The sequence below is a fragment of the Silene latifolia genome, chromosome 10 (genome assembly GCF_048544455.1).
Source record: "Silene latifolia isolate original U9 population chromosome 10, ASM4854445v1, whole genome shotgun sequence".
Classification (NCBI taxonomy): Eukaryota; Viridiplantae; Streptophyta; class Magnoliopsida; order Caryophyllales; family Caryophyllaceae; genus Silene; species Silene latifolia.
This window is the reverse complement of record NC_133535.1, coordinates 98,764,780-98,783,993: the sequence shown is the minus strand read 5'-3', so window position 1 is coordinate 98,783,993 and position 19,214 is coordinate 98,764,780. Positions and strand designations below refer to the sequence as shown.

Below are 19,214 nucleotides of genomic sequence, written 5' to 3'. Positions count from 1 at the left end.
GTGGAGTCCTCCCTAAACCACCATTTGTAAATATTCTAACCCCTTAACTTGCATTTTATTCTTGTATTGCATTCTTTGTTAATTTTTGGATTTACATTTGTACATTTTGATCAAGATTATCATTTTAAAATAAAGTGAGGGAAGTACTCTAATGTTTCTTGATGTGTAGTGTTTGGACTAGTGTGGGGATAGCAATTTCCTAAGCTATCCGAGCCTTTGTAGCACATCCTCAATGAAGATCAAATGAATGAAGAAGAAATGACTTGGGAATGAAGCCCCTCACAGGTGGAACTGAACCCGTGAGGTACATGAGCACTCCGAGCGTCCCAGAGGGAAGCCGCTCGTCTTGGATGAAATCCGATCGTCCTGGCAGTAAGATGCTCGTCCTGACAGAGCTGAAAAGAAAAATTTGGTACTGAACTACAATCCGAGCGTCTCCTTAAGAATCCGCTCGTCTCAGTCCAAAGACGCTTGTCTCAGTGAGAATCCGCTCGTCCTGGTTACATCAAAATTTGGGATTTCACTCTGACTATGAATACGAGTGTCCCCAGATCAATCTGCTCGTCTCAAGCCAGAATCCGCTCGTCTCCTCCAGAAGACGCTCGTCTTAACATGGGTTTCATTTTCTAATGCTGACTGAACTACAATCCGAGCGTCCCGTGCCTAAGCCGCTCGTGTCCTACTACTGAGATACAAAAACACGGGATTTTAAACCTCCTTTCCCACTTCATTTCATTCTTTCAAAACACAAACACACAATCAAAATACTCCTTCATCAACAAAACACCAACCAAACATCCAAATCCTCAAAGATTGAATCGATTTTCTAGGATTACAAGGAAAATTTCGAAAATCCTAAATCGATTTGGGATTCATTGAAGCTTGAGGATATTAGAAGAATTCAAGTAAATCATTGGTTATTGATACATCCTTAACAAGGAGAAGAACAATGGCTAGGACTAAAGGTGGAAACAAGGCACCCACAAAATCAAATTTTTCAAAGAGGCAACAAGCTCTTCAAGCTTCTAAAGCTCTGGTGGTGCAACAAGGAAGAGTGGAAATTCAAGAGGTTCCTCTTCCTATGGTGGAAGCTACTACTCCTATTCCGGTTATTGAGCAATTACATGAATATCCGGAGGTAACTTTCACATCCGATTCTCATAGGAAAGCTTTTATGTCTCTTTCTAAGAAATCGATTTTGCCCACCAAGTTTATTTGCCAAGATGTTTTGACCAAATTGCGTGTCCTTGAAAGAACCAATAACTTCTTTGAGTCTATGGGATTGCTTACATTGTTTGATATGCAAGAATTGACCTACCCCTCCCTCACCTTGGAATTTCTAAGTTCATTGAAAGTCACAAAGGTGGAGACTCGAACGAATATTGAATTCCGCCTTGAGAATGTGGATAAAAAGATGTCCTTTAATGAGTTTGGCAAGGTATTCGGTCTTGATAATGACTCGACTTATGTGAAGAAACCTTCAAAATATGATCCCGCCCCTTTGTGGAAAGCTATCACCGGAAGGAAATTCGAATCATTCCATGAATGTCGTGCCCTTTATGTCCACCATCCGGGCATAAGGGTGTGGCACAAGGTTGTGGGAAATACTCTTATTGCTAGGAAGGGGACTAATCATTTCACCAAACTTGATTTCATCTATCTTGAGTCAACCTTGAATGTCGATAAGAAATTCACCAAGAAATACAATATTCTTCAATTCTTAATCGAGAGGTGGGTTACAATCGACCATGGTAAGGAAGGTGCAGCCTTTATAGTAAATGGGGGATTGGTAACATGGTTGGAAAAACACTTTAACCGGAATTTCAACAAAGATGGGACTTACAAGCCGGTTAAGGCAGGCCACCTTATTGATCTAGCCACTATGGTTCACAAATTCCATTGGGTCAAGAATGACAACCTTGACAACAAATTTGAGTGGCTTACCAAAGATGCCAAGTCCTTCATTCTACCAAACCAAATTTGCCGACTCAATGTCCGAAGCACAAACTATCTTCTTCCACTCTCCAGTGAAGCCGAGATGATCATACAATAACAAAGGGAATTCAATGACGAATCCTCCTCCTCCGCTATTGTGACTCCACCCTACCCGTTTACCTACCAAGAATTATAATCCGATGGTGTTGCGATAGGTAACGATTATTTGACTCAATTAATGCAACACATGCATAAGCAAGCTTATAAAGACCGAGTCAATGCATATAGAGCTCAATATCCGCCCCTCCTACACCTAGCTAGGTAAGGACTCCTTGACCCATTATGTCCTTTGCCTAGTTGGGCGGATAGGGAAGTATTCTTTCCTAATGTTCCTAGGGATGCTAGCATGGGTAGTGAGAAGATTGTTGTTGAGAGTGAAGAAGAAGAGGAAAATGAGGAAGAAGAGGATCAAAGCTCAAGTGATGATGGTGAAGCCTCCAGGTCTATGGAGGTAGACAATGATGATACTAGTGAGGAAGTTGGCGATGATGATGACGATGGAAGTGATGTCGCTATGAGCGACGATTGAGGATTAGCAAGCTTTTTGGAGGATGTCACAATGCATTGTGAGTTTCCTACACCTCCTTTAGCTTTGTTCATTTCTCTTGTTTTTAAATTTTTATCTTGATCATGTGTTTGAGTCCTAGCACCACCTAGAGGACTCTCACCTCGGTCTCATTGAGGTGTCTTTTATTGTTCCCACCTTGTAAAATCAAAAATGACAAATGTAGTTTCATGCATAGCATTCTTGTGCATGAACTTTCCCATTTTTGACATTAGCAATAGTGTCTCATTTGGTTTGGGGAAGTTCAAGCACATGCATTGGGAGTTAATTCAAATTATGCTCTCCAACCAAACAAAAATCCATGCATCATATAACATAGTTTAGAATGCATTCATTTGTATATATGTCATATAGTTTGCATTTAGTGTAGAAATCATGCATTCTCATATAGCTTGCATAATTTCCTATCGTATTCGCCATTGAGGACAATGCCCATACTAGTGTGGGGATTGGAAATTATAACATGACTTTTAAAAAAAAAATGATAAAAATTGAAAAATTGAAAACCAAAAACATGTTCATTTCCTTTATAGTGTAGTCTTGTATATATATTCTGTTTGTCTATCCTTTTTCACATTGATCGACTACGCCACATCCGAGACATGAGGATATTGAAGACCGCATGGTATGATCTTTCCAATCTCCTTTTTCCTCTTTATGTTAATGACTATGTGGCTTTATTTTGATTGATGCGGTATAAACAATGTGATTATAGGATTGCATTTAGCTTATATGACATACTAGTTGGTAGAAGCATATGCATTAGGTTGTATATATGATAGTTGCATCATGGCATATAGTTGCATTTAGGAAAAATTTTGTGAAAGCATTTATTTGGGAAACTTGACAAGTGTATATAGGCCCTTGTAGATACTTTTTCTTCTCAAGACTTTGCTTGTTAGAATACTTGTAAAACACCCAAGGATGTGCCATGCTAGTATCCTTTGACCCATGGATTAAGGCCTAGTCAAGAGTAAATTGTGGTGTGATAACTCCTTGGCTACCGTTTATTCCAAGGTGACCCTTGAAGACATGCAACCATCTTCCATATTCTACCACATTTTGTCATCAAAAGGGAATGGGCACAAAAATTGGTCAAATTTGAGTTCAAGAAATGAAAAGAAAAGAAAAAGTTTGCAATTGCATCAAAAGAAAAGAGGAGTAACAAAAATGAAAACTCCTATGCTTCAAATATAAGAACCCTCACTACAAATGGGGTGACTTTGAAAATGTTCAAAAGAAAATGCAAGAAAAAGTTGAAATTGTCAAGTATTGAAATGTCAAACATCAAAAGAAATGGCAAAGAAATGTTCTCAAAATGTCAAATGCCACAAGAAATTGGTGGTAAAAACAACAACAAAAGCAAACTCCCATATGAAACTCAAATACAAATGATCCCTTTATCCATCAAATCCACTTATGCGCATGGTAGAGAGGGGACGACCCTTCTTCTTGCCGAGGCAAGAAGGGGAATTCCGCAATTCTCCAGTGTTTCTCACACCATAGGAAGTCTACTCTTGACGAAAGCATTTAATGATTGAGGACAAAGGTACCCTAGCTTGACACAACTTGGAGGTGATTTATTGGTATCCTCCTAGGCTTAGTAGGTTGAAGAAACTGTATCTATAATGGAGTGTGTACCCTTAGATTGCTTCCCTTTTAGATAATTTCCGCCACTTCGATGAGGAAAGTGGCTATTCATTTTTATAGATGCATCCATTACTTGTTTTGTGTGCTTTAATGCATGGATGTGTCGCCACATTGGCAAGCCCCACCTTGCCTTGCAAGAAGGCATCCTACCACATGGTTGTCTTGTTGTGAGTTAAAGGGGAGGAGTGAGACCCGTTAATTGTCTCACATCGGCTATATTAGTAGGTTAGTTTAAATAAATGTCCTAGTTTTTGTCACCTCTTTACTCGGGACGAGCAAAGGTTCTGTTTTGGAATGTTTGATGTGACTCATATTTGAGCACATTTAGTCCCCTAATTGACCTCGTTCCTATGCTTCATAGTGCATAATTGGGTCATTTACTATCTTTAGTTTCCCATTTTGCATATTCTTTGAGGTTTTGTCCCCTTGGTAGGAAAGGAGTGCTAACCTTGCATTTACATGGCGAAATAAAGCTAAATTGATCGCATCTAATTATAACCCTAATCTATGTACCTAATCTTTAGTATAAATACCCCATTGTACTACTTAGATTAGCATGCTCTCTAAATACTTTTTTAAAAAAAAGTTCTAATCATTCCTTAATCTTATAATCAACTTTTAATCTAGTCTTAATACAAATCTCAATAATTAATCTTTCCTTAATTTCTCTATTGTTCTTCATTTATTTTGGGTAATTAGACGATTATTTGGGTTTATTTGGAGGATTGACAACCTTCCATCATGTTGGAGTAGTGTCCTCCACAATAAGTGCGTTTACATAATAAATCTCGTAAAAGGAATATCAGGGATTTATTTATTTATTTGTCAGCTGGTCATCGTTAATCGGTAATGATTGGCTGACTAGAGTTTGACATTACTGTCGTGTGACGGCGGTGATCAGCTGATCCCTTTAGGTCACACCTATAGGATGACGCCCAAATAGAATAAATTAATTGTTTGTATGAGATACAAGATAATTAATTCCTTGTATTATTTGACTCTTAGTTAGTCACATAAATGTATTATTTGATGACGGGTTACGAACTCGGGACAAGGAGATTTATTATTTAATTATGTGATATTTAAATAATAAATGATTAGAATTTATTAATTAATTGTTAATTAATTAATTTTATACGATATGTGTATATTGTTTGAGGTGGAATTTATTAGCTATTTATATTTTACAAGAGGTTGTAAAATTAGCTAAATGGGTTAATATTGACACATTGTATGTTGATAAAATAGTCTTATGATTACTTAATGGTTAAGTAGTTATTGGTAGTTAATTTATATTATTTAAGGGTTAAATAATTAAATTAATATTTAATTATGTAAGATAATTAAATATAAGACTTATAAGCATTTGTGGGGCAAATGTCGAAAACCAAAATGGACCATAAATAGTCCACTTGGACCGATTTTGATGAGGACATAACAAGTGTCCATTATGTGGCATTTTGCCACTCATATTTGTCTCCCATTTTTGCTATAAATACCCATGTTATTCCACTAGCTCAAAGGTTGAAAAATTTGAAGGAAAACTTTGGTCTTTGTTGTTTCATTTGGCCGATTTCTTCATACTACCTTAGACCAATTTTTCCTTCTTATTTTTCTTCATCATTTTATATAAACACATATAATTATCAACTAATAATATTATCATAGTAATAATATTTATTAGTACATCAAATATATTACAAACAAGGATTACTACTAATTTTACCTAGTTAGTAATTTAGTAGTTTTTGGGTTGATTCTTGGGTGCCACCTTAGGAGATTACCTATTTTGGTAATTGGTGTTGTTGGAGGATCATCCTTGTTGGATTAGCTCAAGAACAACATCAAGGAAGGAGTCCTTGAGTTGTGCCCATTTTGCCTTATAGCAATGTAAGGAACTTTTGTCTTAAGATGGTTTAATACCATCTTTTATACATTTCTTTTGCATGCATGTAGATTTAGACCATTGTTAATTAATTTGTAATTTTAATATCATAAGATGAGTACTAATATGGTCTAAATAACTAACAAGTGGTATCAGAGCATTGTTAAATACATGCATGTTGTCTTAAGACGATTTTAGTAATTTATGAGATAAATTAATAAAATTGATATTATGTTACTAAAATTCGTTTTATCACATAATATAGTCTTGCATGTATATAATCTGGTCTTAGGATGATATGGGACGAAAATTTGATTTTTGTTAAATTTTTCCACTTTTTATAACTTAAATTGGCATAAAATTGAGTAAAAATGCATTAAAATTAATTAAGAGTTAATTAAATTGTGTTGCATGTTAATTTTATGCATGTTTATTTAGAAATAACCACATGCATGTTCTATTTATGAGATAAGTAGATACTATAAATTAATGTGATTAATTTAGGTTGTTTATTAATTTTTATTTGATAAAAATGGGTAAATAATGGTTATTTTGTAAATAAATATTGATTTATTTTTAGGGCTCGAAATTTCTGAATTTTTAGCTCCTGGAAAATGTTTTAAAATGTATAAAATTTTATTTTAAGTCATTTCATTTTTTTATGGTTTGATTTGGAATTAAATCGTAAAAATTGTCGCTTTACCGATTAAATTGTGAAATCGTTTTAAATAAATCTTAAAATCATAAATTTTCACTTGCATGGCATTTATGGTGTAAGACCAGAATGTTCATAGTTTTGAAATTTATTTTCCATAAAATTTTATATTAAATGGAATTTTATATGATAATTGTGAATTATTATATCATTTTTGGTCACAATTGTGTTTTAATTCCCATATAAATTCAAGATAATTGTTGAGAATGATTATTTTGATATTAGACCAGATTAGTATGATGAGTAAGTCTTAAAATTGTTTTAAGAATTGATTATGAATTTTTATTGGTAAAAAATTCCGTCAAAGCAAGCTCAAATGATCATTGTTGGTAGGTAAGACGATTTGGCATGTCATATTTACATAATGCATTTTATTATTCATTTATATGAATGGTTTTTAGAATTATAATTATGTAATTTTTCCTAATATGGCCATAGGTAGAAGTTGGTATTTCCCGAAATGTAAGGGAATATCGACTTGTTTTGTAATTTATTGCGATTTCGCATCGCCTAATTTGTAATTAATTAATAGTTTTATTTTAATTTTATTACAAATTGTATAATAGGGTATTGTTATGTAATTTAATTATTAGTAATTAGATGAAGCTTCTAAAGACGGAGTTTTCATGAAGACGGTGTTTTCGGAAAGGCGTTCCGAAATCCTAAAGAAGGAGGCCAATTTATGAAGACTCAAGGGACCAAGGAGTTGGTTTCCGAAGTGTAATAATTCTAGTTAATTAGATTAACTAGGTGGCCATATTAGGACTTGTTTGCTTTAATTCTTTTATGCATTCATGCCAAATCGTCACTACATGTTTTATTTTTTTGTTGTTATCGATTTAATTGTCTAGCATTCACCAATTTAGTTCACTTAAAAGTGATAGACAATTAATTTGATAAGATCTCTCACATTTGTTTAAAATTGAGATTAAGCCTTACCAAATAATAGCACCTATGAATCCCTTCTTCATTAGAGGTAGGTTCGGATCACCGAGGTACACTCTTTTTACGTTGGGTAAGTAGGGTAATAAAAGTTATTACGCGTGAAAATTGGTTGGACTCAACGGGATAAATATTGGTTGAATCGGTCCACCGTGCCCATATTTATTCTGGGGCTAAAAGATAGATTTTAAGAAAATCCGTCAACCAAGAGTTCTAGTAGTAGAATCAGTCAAAGTTGTTGACTCACCAAATTTATATAAATATGGGTTGAATCGGTCCACCGTGCCCGTGTTTATATAAAATTGGATCTTGGAATCATTTATATAATTCAGTGGGAGATCATTATATAAATGGGAACTTGTTAAATAGTTTCACAAGTTAAATATTTCTAGACGATAAATGTTAATCTTTCCTTTATTTCCTTTGTAGTAATCACGATGACTTCTACTAGTGAAACCGCCACAATAGCTAGAGATTCATGGCTACGTTCTTTTATGGACAAATATGTTTTAAAAGCCGACGGTAATAATTTTAAAGATTGGGAAGAACAACTTCGATTAGCTGCCGCAGGTGATGGCAAATTACGCTACCTTGTCGATCCCTCTCCCCCTTCGCCTAGTACTAGGGCCACTGCCGATGTAAGGGAGGCTTTTTCAAATTATCAAAAGGATTCCGCTGCAATAAAAAATGTTTTGATTTTTTCAATGGATCCTGCTTTACAAAGGCAATGTGTCAAGTTTCGTGATGCACATGAAGTATTCTCGAGGCTTTCAACTATGTTTTCTCAAGCCCCGAGAATAATTCAAGATGACACCGTGATTCGTTTCTTTGAGGCTAACCTCAAAGATGGTCAACCTGTAAGTTCACACGTACTTAAAATGATTGAGTACGTGGAAACTTTAGAGGGGTTGGGATGCAAGATCCCGACGAACTTGTTGTGGACCGAGTGCTCCACTCTCTCTCACACGTCAAGGATTTACCCAATTTAGGGTAAATTACAATATGACGAACATGAAAAAGAGTTTACATGAGCTCCATTCTCTGCTTGTGCAAGCAGAGAAGGACATGGGATTGAGTGGGAGTACAAGGAAAGATGTGCTTGCGATTAACGTGAAGGGGAAGAAGCAGTTTAAGAGGAACGCAGGTAAGAAGCCCTTTCAGGTGGAGGGCAAAGGTAAAGCAATTGCGAATTGCTCTACCAAGCCAAAATCCATAAAGGGTAATCCTCTTAAAGATACTTGTAATTATTGTAATAACAAGGGACATTGGAGACGTAATTGCACAAAGTACCTGGATGACATAAAAGCTGGCATTGTGAAGCCGACATGTAATTTCTCAACTGAATCTTTTATGATAGACATAAATTATGCTTCAAATACAACTTGGGTATTAGATACTGGTTGTGGTTCTCACTTGTGCAATCATTTGCAGGGCCTAAAAAGCATAAGAAAGCTAAACAAAGGTGATGTCGATCTCCGAATGGGAAACGGGTCTAAAGTAGCTGCCGTCTCAGTAGGAACTTATGTACTTTGTTTAGCTTCGGGTTTGGAGTTACATCTAAATAATTGTTATTTTGTACCAACGCTATCTAGAAATATAATATCCGTATCTGTGTTAGACACAGAAGGGTTTTCTTTTGTAATTAAAGACAAGTGTTGTACTTTTTCCCTTAATGGGATTGTATATAGCCAAGCTATTTCGATCAATGGAATTTATATTCTAGATACTTGCAACGATGTTTATCATTTAGATAATAAAAGACTCAAAACAGGTGATCCTGATCTATCTTATTTATGGCATTGTCGATTAGGACACATCAACGAGAAGCGCATTAAAAGACTAGTGTCAACTGGTGTAATTAAACCTTTTGATTTCGAATCATTTGGTACATGCGAATCTTGTCTTCTTGGCAAGATGACTCGTTCACCTTTTCTAGGAAAAGGATCTCGAGCTAGTGAGTTATTGGGTTTAATACACACCGATGTGTGTGGCTGATGAGAGTGTCGTTGGGGCTCTCAATCAAACACATTTATAATACTCAACATACAACTAGTTAGTGGTAAGTCGAGGTCGATCCATGGGACGGTGTGCTTTGGGTTCTAAGTCTATCTATCTCAATTTATGCTAGTGTCACGATTTGTTTGGGTTTGTAGTTGTGTCTAGACTAATGCAAACAATAAGGTAAAACAAGCAATAAAAGGAAAGATGTAAACAATTGATTAAAAGTGCTAGGATATCATGGGGTCATAGGGGATTCATGGTGTTGATCAAACAAACATGTTTACAAGGTTGCAAGCAATTAATGTTGTGGAGGAACCGAGTTGGGTTATATCTTACGGTTCTTAGGAAGAGTTGGGTCCCGGAGCCGAATCGATTAGATTGTACAACACCTACAAGTCGACTTACTTTCCTCCTAATCAACTTCTATGCATGGTCTAACAAGACTCGAGTTGGTTTATATCTTACAAGTCAAGTTGAGTAGATAAGAGATGGTTGTAAATGCAAGGATTCATAGGCTTGGCATTTCATCAAACATAACATGTGCATAAAGTTGACATCACAACAAGCAAGCAATTTAATCATGTGAACATATTAGATTAAGCATGAATCAATCCCATGTTGGTTTCCCTTAATTACCCACTAATCCTAGCTAAGAGACTACTCACTCATTATCATGGAAAACATGTCATTAATGGTGTCAATCATCACAACAAGTATAAACATGATAATAGAATGAAGAAATGAACAATAAAGATTAAAGAGTAAAGAGTAAAGGAATTATACCAACTTAAGATGATCCAAATAATAAAGCAAAGAATAATAGAAGAAACTTGATGATTGATGGAAGGTTATCAATCTCCCAATAATAACCCAATAATCTTCAATTACCCAATAATAAACTTGAATAATAAACTTGAACAATAATTAAGGAAAGATTAATGTGTAATTTGTGGAAAGATTAAAGAGCAATCTATTCTAATCTACTCCTAATCTAATCTAAAGAAGGATTTTCTACTCTAAAACAACATAAAGAGGATCCCCCTTGATTATTTACAAATGGGGTATTTATAGTGGAAATTAGGGAGGATGCATTAGGGTTAACTAAGGGCTAAACTAGTAATTACACTTTTTAAGTTGAGCAAGGAGACTCCGGGATTCTCCGAGAGAAGGGCTTCTCTTATCGTTGCTAGAAGAATGAAAACGTGCTGTGCTGGAATCCGTGCGGATGGGAGTCGGGACGGCCGGATCTGGGCTGAGGAATCCGAGCGGATTCATGGGAATCCGGACGGATTCTAGTGGGGCAATCCGAGCGGATTGTAGGGAATCCGGGCGGATTCTCTTCCAGCGAAATTTCTTGTTTTTCCCAGCCAGAAGACGGGCGGATTGGGGACAATCCGGGCGGATTAGGGGAAGACGGGCGGATTGGGTACAATCCGGGCGGATTAGGGGAAGACGGGCGGATTCCTGCGAAGACGGGCGGATTCCTGAACAGCTTCTTTGTTTGACCTCGGATTGTAAAACGGACGTCATTTTCTCATCCGGACTCCTATTGGAGTGATTCAAAAGCCTAGATCGTTTGTTTTTTCGACGCCGTTCCATCTAACATATTTTCAGAGCCAAAGGAGCAACTCTTGGTTTGCGTTCCGAGCCATTTTCTTCATGAAGTGCCTTCCCTCTCGTCATTCTTACTTTTAACCCTTATGAGTCTTCTATAAACTCTTTATTCCTACATCATTGGTCATCATTCTTGCCTCCTCTTCATACTAGTCCATCTAATATCATCAATAAGCTTCCAAATATGCACGAAAAGACGGGAATTTCCGCCTTATTATCTCCTTTTCTACAAAACATATGAAATGCGATAGAAAAGCAAATAGGAAGGTTTTGACGGATAAAATGGCCATGAAATGCTATAATAGTATGCAAAATAGGCTCAATTAGGGGACTAAATGTGCGCTAATTATGGTCACATCAAATATCCCCAAACCGAACCTTTACTCGTCCCGAGTAAAGAGGTGACTAAAACTAGACCTTTATTTAAACTATCCTAATAACATAGCCGATATGAGACAATTAGCGGGTCTCACTCCGCCCCTTCAACTCACAACAAGACAACCATGAGGTAAGATGCCTTCTTGCAAGGCAAGGTGGGTCTTGCCAAAATGGCGACACATCCAATCATTAAGCACACAAAATCAAGCAATGGATGCATCTACAAAAGAATAGCCACTTTCCTCATCTAAGTGGCGGAAATTATCTACAAGAGAAGCAATTCAAGGGTACACACTCCTTCATAGATGCAATTTCTTCAAACTACTAAGCCTAGAAGGATACCAATAAATCACCTCCAAATTGTGTCAAGCTAGGGTACCTTTGTCCTTAATCGTTAAATGCTTTTGTCAAGAATAGACTCCCTATGGTGTTAGAAACACTGGAGGATCGCGGAATTCCCCCTCTTGCCTAGACAAGAAGAAGGGTCGTCCCCTCTCTACCATGCACAAAAATGGATAAGATGGAAAAGGGATCGATAGTATTCGAGTTTTATTTTGGGAGTTTGCTTTCATTGTTGTTTTTTTCCCCCAATTTCTTGTGGCATTTGACATTTGAGAACACTTTCTTGCCATTTCTTTTTGATTTTTGGCATTTCAATACATGACAACTTTTTGCATTTCTTTTTGAACATTTTCAAAGTCACCCCAATTAGTAACGAGGGTGCCTTGTATTTGAAGCTTAGGAGTCTATTTTTGCTCCTCTTTTCTTTTGATGCATTTTTGCAAACTTTCTTTCACTTTTCATTTCATTGAACTCAAATTGATTTCTTTTTGTGCCCATTCCCTTTGATGACAAAATGTGTGGTAGAACATGGATGAATGGATGGATGCATGGTTTCAAGGGTCACCTTGGAATAAACGGTAGCCAAGGAGTTATCACACCACAAGGTACTCTTGACTAGGCCTTAATCCATGGGTCAAAGGATACTAGCATGACACATCCTAGGGTGTTTTACAAGTATTCTAACAAGCAAAGTCTTAAGAACAAAAAGCATCTACTAGGGCCTATATACACTTGTCAAGCTTCCCAAATAGATGGTTTCACAAAATTTTTCTAACATGCAACTACATGCCATGATGCAACTACCATATAAACATCCTAATGCAAATGTTTCTACCAACTAGTATGACATATAAACTAAGTGTAAGTCCTAAGTTCACATTGTTTTTACCGCATCAATCAAAATAAAGCCACATAGTCATTAACATAAAGAGGAAAAGGAGATTGGAAAGATCATACCATGCGGTCTTCAATATCCTCATGTCTCGGATGTGGCGTAGTCAATCAATGTGAATAAGGATGAAACAAACAAAATATATACAACAATATATACATGACTACACTACAAAGGAAATGAACATGTTTTTGGATTTTTCAATTTTCAAATTTTTATGATTTTTGAAATTTTTCAATTTTTATGGGTTTTTGAATAGAAGTTAAGTGTTAGAATTCCCATCCCCACACTAATATGGGCATTGTCCTCAATGGCCAAAATGATGGAAATTATGCAAAAGTGATGCATGATTTCTATGCTAAATGCAATTCTACACTAAGCTATTCTACATGATGCATGTTGTTTTGTTATGACGGAGAGGATAATTTAAATTACCTCCCGTTGCGTATGCATCAACTTCCCCAAACCAAGCAAGACACTATTGCTAATGTCAAAGCATGGGGGAGTTCATGCACATGCTATGCTATGCATGAGACTAGATTGTCATTTTGGATTTTACAAAAGTGGGAACAATAAAGAACACCTCAAAGGAACCGAGGTGTGAGTCCTTTGATGTTGCTAGGACTAAACCAACAATGATCAAAATGAAAATAAAATACAAAGAGATATAGACAAACCGTGGGAGAGTAGGAATCTCCAAGGCTAGTCTTCCATCATGCTATCATCATCACCACTTCCCTCATGAGAAATGGTCATATTGCCACTTTCCTTGGCACTTTCTTCATTGCTTTCCTCATCATCATCTTCCTCATCTTCACCATCCCTTTCTTCATCTCCACTTGCTTCTTCTTCAAGATTATCATCAATCTCCTCATCATTTCCAACAACCTCATTATCTTCCACCACATCCCTTGATGCACCCGGGAACAAAGCTTCTCTATCCGCCCAACTAGGCAAAGGACAAGATGGATCAAGGAGTCCTTGCCTAGCTAAATGTAGGAGGGGAGGATATTGAGCTAGATATGCATTCTTCCGGTCTTCATAAGCTTGCTTGTGCATGGCTCTCATAAGAAGAGTTACATAGTCTTTCCCAATTTCAATTCCTTCCGGCGTAAACTCTTCATAGTCAAAGGGGTAAGGTGGTATGATAATGGAAGAGGAGGGGGCCTCATGGTCACCCTTTTGTTGTTGAATGATGTACTCGGCTTCTTTGGTTAGGGAAAGTAAATAGTTGGTCCGGTGGACACTAAGACGGCAAATCTTTGCGGGTAAAGTGAATGAACGAGCCTCACTAGTAAGCCACCCATACTTGGTATCAAGGGAATTGTGAACAACCCACTTAAACTTGTTAATCAATGTGGACATATCAATGAGATGGCCACCATCCTTAGCCTTGTACTTGCTATCCTTATTGAAATTAGGATCAAAGTGCTTGGCTAGGACCGTGACAAGGCCGCCATTAACAATTACGGTTTGACCCTTCTTCCCACTATCTACATGAAGCCATCTATCAACCAATAGCCTCAAACAATTGTAAGGCTTGGTGTGAATTCTTCCAATATTCAAGGTTGATTCAAGGAGAATAAAATCGAGTCCCGTGAAATGATTGGTGTCTCTTCTAGCAATTATGGTATTTCCCACAACTTTGTGCCATACTCTTATGCCCGGATGATGGACCAAGAGAGCACGACAAGCATGAAAATCTTCATATTTCTTCCCGGAGATTGCCTCCCAAAGAGGCGCGGGATCGTACTTACCATATTGCTTATAGAAATTAGGTTCATCGCTAAGACCCAAAATTGCACCCAATTCCGGAAAGGAAATGCGTCTACTAATGTTAGCTAGACGAAACTCAATATTTTCCCTATTCTCAACTTTTGTCACTTTCAAGGAACTTAAGAATTCCAAGACAAGGGAGGGGTATGTTACTTCTTTCATTTCAAACAATTTCTTCAAACCCATGGCATTGAAAAAGACTCTTGTTTGTTCAAGGACACCTAGCTTCTCTAAGGTTTTTTCACATATGAACTTGGTGGATTGAATTTGTTTCATAGCAAACTTGACAAATGAATTTCTATGGTCATCGGAAATGAAAGTTACCTCCGGATAATGCAAGAGTTGATTAATTACCGGAGTAGAAGGTGATGCTTCCATAGAAATTTGCTGAGGTTGTTCCACTACCAAGCTTGGTGTTGACACCACCATTGCCAAAGCTTTCTTTGTTTGTAGAGCTTTTTGCCTTTGAGAGAGAGCTTTTGCTTTTGGTGCCTTTGTTGCCTTTGTTGCTCCCTTTGTTCTTGCCATTTGATGAACAAACCAAGTAGAGAATCAAAAATCTTCAATTTGTAGAATGCCCAAATTGATTTTGAAAGTGAAAGGCTTTGCCTTTATGAGAACAAAAATCAATTCAAAGGGTGAAGATTTTGTGCTTGGTTTTGATTTTTCTTGAAGATGGAGTGATTAATTTGATGTTTGAAGGATGGTTTGATTTTGTTTTGGTGATTTTGTTGAGGGTTTTTGTGTTTGAGATGGAGAGGATGAGGGTTTTGGAGTTATGGGTAGTGTTTAAGAATGAATGAATGAATGAATGAAGGTGGGGGGGGTATTTAAAGAAACGAAAATCTCGAAGATGCAGGCACGATCCGTGCGGATTAGGCGCAATCCGCTCGGATTTTCGAGCTTCAAATTTTAAAAATCCCGCCTAAAGACGGGCGTCTCCTGAGGAAATCCGTTCGGATTTTTATTGAGGGACGGGCGTCTCTTGGGAAATCCGGACGGATTCTCATCCAGAGATTTTTCTTGTTTTTCTTGACTTCAAGACGGGCGGATTTTACCGAGAGACGGACGGATCTGGGAGACGGGCGTCTTTTCCGAAATCCGCTCGGATTCCTTAACATGACAGGAATTCTTCAATTTTTGCACAGCCCGAGACGGGCGTCTTCTTCGAGCCGGACGCTCGGATCCTCTCGAGACGGACGGATTCTCCAGAATCCGCTCGGATTCTTCTTTGATTACACGGATCCTTGCGCAAACCCATTCCTTAACATTCTTTCTTTCTTTCTTTCTTTTCTTGTGTTCTTCATTGTGGGGGCACTACTAAGGCATGAATAGCCTAGGCAATTCCCATCCCCACACTAAGGTAAATCACTACACATCAATTAAAATCATTAGTCCCTCCCTCACTTCTCTCTTTTCATGACAATTATTTTGATCAAGGTAAATAAAATCCAAAAATGACAAAAAATGTAATGCAAAAATTAAATGTAAGTTAGGGAGTTAGAAATATTTACAAGTGGTGGTTTAGGGAGGACTCCACCAAACTCTCATTCTTGATGAGATGTCAAGGAGGCATGTTCAAGGTGTTGTTGATGTTGCTCAACACCTCGAAGAAGTAATTAAAAGCTTGTTCATTGTTGTGGTAGAGGCTTTCAATAGATCTTGGTCCTTGTTGTTGATCATGATCGATGGCGTGCCCAATGTAGGGATTAAAGATCCCTTCAAATTCGTCGTCCCAAAGACCACAAACTTCATTGAGTTGATCATTGAAAATCTCTTGCTTGGATGGAGACAACTCTCCCAAATTCTTCTTTTGGCCAATGAGGCCATCATCTTCTTCCTTGGTTGATTTTGATGAGCTTTGCAAGCTCTCTTTGTCACAATTCACTTGCTCTTTGAATGGAGCATCTTCAACTTTCTTCCTCCATTGGAGTTCCGATTTCTTCCTTTCATCCTTCCGGCTATAGTGATCGATCATGAAACATGGCTCATGCAAACGAGGAGCTCTCATGGTCTTGTCAAGATTAAAAGTTATGCTTTCATCTCCCACTTCTAGAGTGAGCTCTCCATGTTTCACATCAATCACCGCACCCATGGTGTGTAGGAAAGGTCTTCCTAAGATGATTGGAATGTTGGAATCTTCCTCCATATCAACAATGACAAAGTCCACCGGGATGAAAAACTTCCCAATTCGCACGGGGACATCTTCCCATATCCCTAGCGGTGTCTTCGTCGATCTATCGGCCATTTGAAGTGTGATATTGGTACATTTAAGCTCTCCCATTCCCAACCTTTTACTCACCGAGTATGGCATGACACTCACACTAGCCCCTAGATCACATAAGGCTTTGTTGATCGTTGTGTCGCCAATGGTACACGGTATTGAGAAGCTTCCGGATCCTTTAACTTTGGAGGTGAACTCCCTTGAAGTATGGCACTACTCACCTTAGTGAAGGCGATAGTCTCAAGTTTCCGGATTGACTTCTTCTTTGTGAGAATATCCTTCATGTATTTCGCATAGGCCGGAACGTGATTGATTAATTCCGTAAAAGGAATTGAGACTTCTAAGTTCTTCACAATTTCCATGAACTTTCCAAGTTGATCATCAAATTTAGGCTTGGCTTGACGACTTGGAAAAGGAAGTCTAATCACAATGGGCTCCTTTTCTTTGGCTTTGTCTTCATTTTTCTTTGAACTTTCTCCTTTTGATGATTCCCCTTCTTTGGGACTTTGCACCACAACTTCATTCTCACTAGCTCTCACATCTTCATCCTCAACCTGCTCCTTCGGTGCTTCATACCTTGTACCACTTCTCAAGTGAATGGCACTAACCGTTTCATGTCTAGGGGGATTACTTTGTGGTGGTAATTGCCCCTTTTGTCTTGATGAGTTTGAAGATGCTAGTTGGGTCAATTGTGTTTCCAACATCTTGGTGTGAGCTAGAATGTTGTTGATGGTGGTATCCCTTGCTTGGCTATCTTTTTGCATTTGGGTGAAAAATTCTTGTTGATTTTTTTGCATTTGAAGGACCGCTTTTTGGACATCAAAACTTTGGTCATTTTGGTGATTGTATGGATTTTGATTTTGGTAACCTTGGTTTTGATTGAAAAAGGGTCTTTGGTTTTGATTTCTCATGGGTGGTGGAGTGTATGTTGGTTGAGGGTTTTGAACATTTTGGCTTTTGTATGAGAGATTTGGATGGAACTTGGTGTTTTCATTGTAAAAATTTGAATAAGGGGTACCACTTTTGTAAGCTTGGAAAGCATTAACTTGCTCGGTTGTTCCCCTACATTCTCCTTGATCATGACCTAAGGTTCCACAATTCTCACATATCCCGCTTGGGATTGATGAGGATGCCGTCATGGCATTGACATGATGCCTTGTTGATTTTGAGCTTTCCTCAAGTCTAGCCATAGCTTGCTCAAACTTCAAGTTGATAGTGTCAATGTGAGCACTAAGTTGAGCACCCAATTGAGTAACGGTGTCCACTTCATACTTTCCTCTAGTAGCTTTGCGAGGCCTACTATATTGCGAATTATGGACCGCCATTTCCTCAATCTTGTTCCATGTTTGATTGTCATCAACTTCGGTGAACATTCCATTTGATCCCATATTGAGAATGTTCCTTGAATCTTCATATAAACCATTCCAAAATTGTTGCACTAAAAACCATTCGCTAAGTCCATGGTGAGGACATGAGCGACAAATACCTTTGAACCGCTCCCAAGCTTCATACAAAGATTCTTCATCCCTTTGCTTAAAACCCGTAATTTGAGCTCTTAGCATATTAGTTTTTTCCGGTGGGTAGAATTTTTTGTAGAAAGCTAGAGCTAACTTCTTCCAAGAATCTATTCCAAGGGTGGCCTTATCAAGGCCCTTCAACCATTGCTTTGCGGTGCCGATTAACGAAAAAGGAAATAAGACCCATCTTATTTGGTCTTGAGTCACGCCCGTTTGAGAGATAGCTTCACAATAATCACAAAATGTTTCCATATGAGAATGAGGGTCCTCACTTGGCATGCCCCCGAATTGGCTCCTCTCAACTAGTTGGATGAAGGCGGACTTGGCAATAAAGTTTCCGGTAAGATGTTGTGGGGTAGGAGTACCGTTTGGTAGATCCTCCTCGGTGGGTATAGAGTGAGACGAAAATTTAGGCATTGTAGGTGGATTTTGTGTGGTATTGTTTAATGGGTTCTCTTCTCCTTCTATTGCGAAAGGATTGACAAACTCACTAGTGGGTTGAACAACTTCACCAACACCTCCCAAATTCCTCCTAACAAGTCTCCTATTATTCGTCAAGGTTCTTTCGATTTCACGGTCAAAAGGTAACAAATCTCTTTGTAACCTTCTAGACATGCAAAATATCAAACAACTCAAAAACAATTAGAACAAACCTTGAGGAGTTTTACTTCCCCAAGATGAAAAAGACACAACTAAAAATAACAAAAGAAATCTAAAA

General features: G+C 37.7%; 1 non-coding gene across 1 annotated transcript; it reads left to right on the top strand.

Annotated features, from left to right (window-relative positions):
- Positions 1 to 18,434: 18,434 nt before the first annotated feature.
- LOC141610017 (small nucleolar RNA R71) lies at positions 18,435 to 18,541 on the top strand. The gene has a single exon (XR_012527913.1). It is a non-coding gene; the product is annotated as a small nucleolar RNA R71 (small nucleolar RNA).
- The last annotated feature ends 673 nt before the right edge of the window (positions 18,542 to 19,214 follow it).